The following is a 5,802-nucleotide window of genomic DNA, read 5'->3' as shown; positions in this document are numbered from 1 at the left end:
ACCAGAGACTTTCAGTGCTGGGACCAGAGTCCCTTTGTAATAAATGGTTAAAAGGTTCTTTTGGTTGAGAAGAAGTTAAAAGTTGCTTGTTAAAAGATTGGGGATATGCAGTTAATGAGTTAATTGTTATTGCGACTGTACGGGTGTAATGTTGCTATGTGCCCACTAGATGGTGGCACCAATGGGGGAAAGTAATGGGTCTATAGAAAAGAGAAGAATGGTCTAGAATGTTCTTAAGATGACTTAATAATTATGATGTAAACATTTTGAGGAATTATTGGTTAGGGGGTAAACCAATCACTCGACGCCCCAGAGACTGACGGAACTGAACATTCTCCGGGGCCCAGCCCCCCCGGTCTTCCTGAGGAACCTGAGTGCAAGGGAACGCCCTGTGAGACACACAGTTTGTTTTTCTGGGTTGTCGAGTGGGACTTGGGCTTACCTCGAGTCTCTGCTCCTGGTTTTCTTTTTAATAAACAAGCAGACTTTTACTCCACCCAAAAAGTCCAAGCCTCGTTTATAACAGTTTCCTGGGGGACTCATCCGGGATAAGCCATGCCCCCTGGGCGGTCCCAGAGAAGGACGGGTTCAGGGAAGATGCGTTCGGCAGAATTTTTTTTCTGCCACCTGGACTTTGGATTTCTTCGTGACCATTGGGAGGACTGTCGGCTGTCCCAAGAGAAGATCAGGGGCCCGACAACCCAGAGGATTCCCTCCGAGGAGTGGGGCTCGCAGATATGCAGGTCAGTACTGCGAGTGGGGTGAGGCATTAGGGGGTACGAGTGTGCGTGAAGTGGTGACTGAGTGAGACGGGGGCTGTGTAGAGCGGACTCTCGAAGCGAGTGAGGACCTCCAAGTACCATGGTTCCGGTTCTCCGCGAGGAGCCTGGCCGGGAAAGGAGGGAAGCAAGTGAAAAACGTGTGAGTGTTGTACCCCAAGGGACCCTTAAAGGTGGGAGACGGGGGAGTACCCTCCTTCTAGCTGCCCCGTACCCGTGCAGGCTCCAACTAGAGGTGGCTTGGTCGTTGCCAGATCGGGGGTGGAATCGCTAGGAGTCCCAGACGGGGAAGTAGCGATTCCATCAGCCAAGATCACCTGGGAGGAGGGGGTTCCTTAGGGCAGACCCCGGAGAGTCTGTACTTGGGGAACTAGGACCCTTGTGGGCTGGAAGAAAGACTCCTAACTGGAGATTTTCAGGGTAAGGGGAACCACCGGTTAGGGGATTGCCTCCTTTTGGGCAGGGGAGGAGGGGAAGGTGCCCAGCACAAGGGGAATTAGGACCCCCGAGCTAGGAACCCAAGTGAGGTTCGTAGGGGGGAGGAGAAATTTGAACCTGCCACCCAGGGAAGTTAGAAAATCCTTTTGTGACGTTTTCTGTTAGTACTTTACGTTTTAAGTTAGAACTCAAGACTACTTGAGTGTATTCTGTTCGTCCTTCTTGGTTATTCAGAAGACTTTTTTTAGGTACATATTAATTAAGTTTAAAGAGTCTTATAAATTATTTTAATTGCATGGTTGCTGTGGTGAACCTGACAGGTGAGGTTCTGGGGTGAGGTGGGTCCTATAGTCCCCAGACTGCCTATCAGGCAAAGAGTATTCAGTGTCTAGTGGTGTCTGGCGAGCGCCATTTTACGATAAAAGAGTCTCATAAATTATTCTGATTATTCTTTGGTGGCGTTTTCTGTTGGCAATTTATGTTTTGAGTTAGAACTCAAGACTACTTGGGTGTATTTTGTATGTCCTTCTTGGTTATTCAGAAGAATTTTTGGTGCATATTAATTAAGTTAAGAGAGTCTTAGAAATTATTTTAATTGCGTGGTTGCTGCGGTGAACCTGACAGGTGAGGTTCTGGGGTGAGGTGGGTCCAATAGTCCCCAGACTGCCTATCAGGCAAAGAGGAGAGGTGTCTAGTGGTGTCTGGCGAACGCCATTTTAATTTTTGAGAAATTTTCGGCGTCTCGGCCATTTTAAGATGTAGGCTGCAGAGGAGAGGTGTTCAGTGGTGTCTGGCAGGCGCCATCTTAATTTTTGAGAGAACTCCCTGGAGGAGGGAAGGTCCCCCACTCCGGCGAGGGGTGGAGTCTGTAATTGGGTCCTAGAGGGGCCGGAAGAGCCTGATAGGGTTCATCCGGTTTCCAGTTGGGCCGCCATTTTAATTGTAGTTTCTGAGGTCTCCGGTCGGATTTCCCACGGTCGGTAGATTTTCCCATGGGCAGTTGTAATTACAGTCATTGCTTTTAAGAACCTCCTCTGTTGACTGTTATTTTTTTTCTGGGACCTTCATTCCTTTTACCAAAACCCCATCTGTTCTCTCATAGCTCTGCCTGGTTTCTTAGAATTTGTGGTAGCTTGTCTTAGTTTTGTTAATTCATTAGATATTAATAAATTTGTGTGTTGTGTATTAATTTAGATTTAAGCTAATTCCTTTTTTTAAAATAAAAATAAAAAAAAAGAAGGAAAAAAAAAAGCAACAACCAAACAAACCTCCTCTGTTGATACTTAAGTACACTCAAAAGGAGATGGGGAGGAGAAGGAAAAAAATATACTGGCAAAGAAAACAGAACTGGGACAAAACTGTAAGAGAAGTCTGGACGAAGCAATTGCAAGAGAACAGGATACATTGGAAAAGATTCTAAAGGAAAATGATTAGGGGTGTCAGGGGCTCTTTGCTCTGGGGTAAGGTTTTGAAAATCACACAGAGCCCTTGGTAAATCTAGAAGTTGGCCCCCAGAGCAAAGAATATGGGTTTCTTGTTGATACTGGAGCAGACAGATCATGTACATCAAAGCTTCCAGAGGGTTGTAAGTTAAGTGATAGAAAATGTAAGGTTAAGAGAGCTAAGAATGACCCATTTGATGTGGCTATGATTGAACAAAAACTGATGTGAAAAAATTGTTAGGGTTGATTGGGTACTGTAAATTATAGATAGAGAGACATACCAAGCTAGTAAAATGCTTGTATGACAAATTAGTAGAGCAAGAACCCTTAACCTGGAATGAGGAAGATAATAAGAGGTTGGAAGAATTGAAAGAGAAACTGATAACTGCTCCAGTGTTGAGTTTGCCTGATTTAGACAGGTTATTCGAATTATTTGTGAATGTTGAAGAAGGAGTGGCTTATGGAGTGCTTGTACAGGAGTGGTGTGGAGTAAAAAAACCTATTGCTTATGTGTCAAAGTTATTAGACCCAGTGATAAGGGGATGGCCAACCTGTCTCCAGGCTGTCGTGGCCACAGTAACTCTGGTGGAGGAGGGATATAAGTTAACTTTTGGTAACAAGATTAGAGTGTACACTCCCACCTGATTTGAAAACCATACTAAGTAAAAAAGCTAGCCAATGGATCTCTGACAGCAGGCTTTTAAAATATGAATTGATTCTGAATAATACGGAAAATTTAGAGTTAACCACAACCAGAGCAATAAACCCTGCCCAATTTTTATATGGAGAACCAGATAGGGGACTTGAGCATATCTGCATCGAAACCATTGACTTGCAAACGAAAGTCAGGGAGGACTTACTGGAACACCTGTTACCGGAAGGAGAAATCCTTTTTGTGGATGGTTTGTCCAGAGTAATAGAAGGAAAACGAGTTTCGGGGTATGCAGTGATAAACGGAAAAGACATGAATATTATAGAAAAAGGAAAACTTGCAGGACAATGGTCGGCGCATTGTGCCGGCGCAGTGCTGTGAACTCTATGCTTTATTACGAGGACTACTGTGGCTTAGTTATGAAAAAGGAACTATTTATACTGACTCAAAATATGCATATGGAGCGGTACACACTTTTGGTAAAATCTGGACAGAGAGAGGATTTGTAAATTCAAAAGGGAAAACGTTAGTGCATGAGAATTTAATAAAAGAGGTACTTGAAGCTTTAAGAGGCCCAGTGGAGATAGCCGTAGTGCATGTAAGAGGACATCAAAGAGGAGACTCCCTGGAGATAAAAGGAAATAATTTGGCCGACCAGATAGCGAAGAGAGCAGCCTTAGGAGATGAAGGAACCATCCTACATATATCTAGTTTAGAAGACAAGGGCAAAGATGGAGAGATCCCACACATTAGAGAGAAAGAGCTAGAAGAATTCCAGAAGCACGGGGCAATCAAAAATGAGAAGGGTGAGTGGAGGATGCCAGATGGGAGACAAGTATTGAACAAGGCCCTAGCTAGAAAAGTGTTAGAAGAGTTACACTCCTCAACACACTAGGGAACGCAAGCATTGTGTGACCACTTTCTGAGGACATACGTATGTATTGGAATTTTTACAATTGCAAAAGTGATAACACGAGACTGTATAACTTGTCAGCGAGTGAATAGAAAAGTGATGTGGAAACTGCCTCTTGGGGGAAGGGAATTAGCAAGAAGACCCTTTCAGAGTATTCAAGTTGATTTCACTGAGTTACCCCAGGTGCAAAGATTTAAATATCTGCTAGTTATAGTCGACCACCTAACCCATTGGGTAGAGGCTCATCCTACAACAAGAACAACAGCTGAAGTAGTTGGGAAGATCCTGTTAGAGCAGATAATACCCCGGTATGGTATAATACACACTATAGACTCAGATAGAGGTCCTTATTTTACAGCCCAAGTGTTACAACTACTAGTTGAGGCCCTAAACATCACATGGAAATTACACACTCCATGGAGACCACAAAGCTCTGGAAGGGTGGAAAGAGTAAATCAAACATTGAAAGTAGCCCTTAACAAAGTTAGTAGAAGAGACTAAAATGAACTGGGTAAAATGTTTTCCCCTGGCCCTAATGAGGATCCGAACAAAACCTAGAGCAGACATAGGGGTTTCGCCCTATGAAATGATGTTTGGACTACCTTTTCTCACTACTCTGGGCTATCTTGGAACTTATGAAGAGGGAGAACAGAGTGTGAGGAAATACATACAAACTGTTACAAAGACTCTCAAAGAACTGAGAGAAAAGGGGTATCTTCCCCAAACTACGCCCATTGATTTCGATATTCATAAATTCCAGCCTGGCGATAGGGTATTAATTAGAACTTGGAAAGATTAGCCATTGACCCCGAAATGGGAAGGCCCTTTTCAAATTTTGCTGACCGCAGCAACAGCAGTGAGAACTCAAGAAAAAGGATGGACTCATGTCTCCAGGGTAAAAGGACCTGTACAAGCCCCGAGTGGACGGTAGTTAACTCAACCAACACCAAGCTGACACTAAAGAAGAAGCCATGAAAGGACAGATAAAGATGGAGGTTTTTTTAAGATGATTTATAGTTATTAACTGTTTTAGTGATATAAGTTTTAAGAATTTGAAATTGTTCATTGCATGATTAATACTTGTTAATGTTTAAATTTTAAAGTAGTTATTTATTGAGGAATTTAAAAGAACTTTTTAAAAATTTGTTTGATGTGTCTCATTACAGATCCAAAGAACTCTGAAGGAATAGAGCATCCTCCCACACACCTAGCAATCAGACCCTAAAAGGAAAGAAAATAGGTTGACACAAAAGGCAGATTGTCACCACAACAAGAGGGTAACAATAGCCAACGGGTAAGAATACTGCAAGGGGGCAAGACCAGATCAGGATACACTCTTGCCACAGAGAGTCGCGGATCCTCTAATTGGGATTAGAGGGGAGACATGGGTGGGAGAGTGCCCTGTACCGGACCCCTGCTGATAGGGGTTCTCCTCATGATTAACATCCAAGCAGGAGGAGCACCACCCTGTGATAAATGTTACTACCCCTTGTATGCGGGAGATTCTCGGACAGCCATCCTAAGAACCCATTCGAATCTGAGCCCTAATTGTGCCAACTTTTTAGAGCTGCAAACCTG

The 5,802-nt window shown here is 43.7% G+C and overlaps 1 long non-coding RNA gene across 1 annotated transcript in view; it reads left to right on the top strand.

Annotated features, from left to right (window-relative positions):
• The first annotated feature begins 414 nt into the window (after positions 1 to 414).
• Positions 415 to 5,802, top strand: part of LOC108447810 — a 5,817-nt gene continuing 429 nt past the window's right edge. Inside the window, exon 1 of the long non-coding RNA XR_001863496.1 lies at positions 415 to 743. This is a non-coding gene — a long non-coding RNA (uncharacterized LOC108447810). The remainder of the gene's footprint in view (positions 744 to 5,802) is intronic.

Source organism: Corvus brachyrhynchos, unplaced genomic scaffold (assembly GCF_000691975.1).
Source record: "Corvus brachyrhynchos isolate BGI_N302 unplaced genomic scaffold, ASM69197v1 scaffold401, whole genome shotgun sequence".
Classification (NCBI taxonomy): domain Eukaryota; kingdom Metazoa; phylum Chordata; class Aves; order Passeriformes; family Corvidae; genus Corvus; species Corvus brachyrhynchos.
This window is presented reverse-complemented; position numbering and strand designations above follow the sequence as displayed.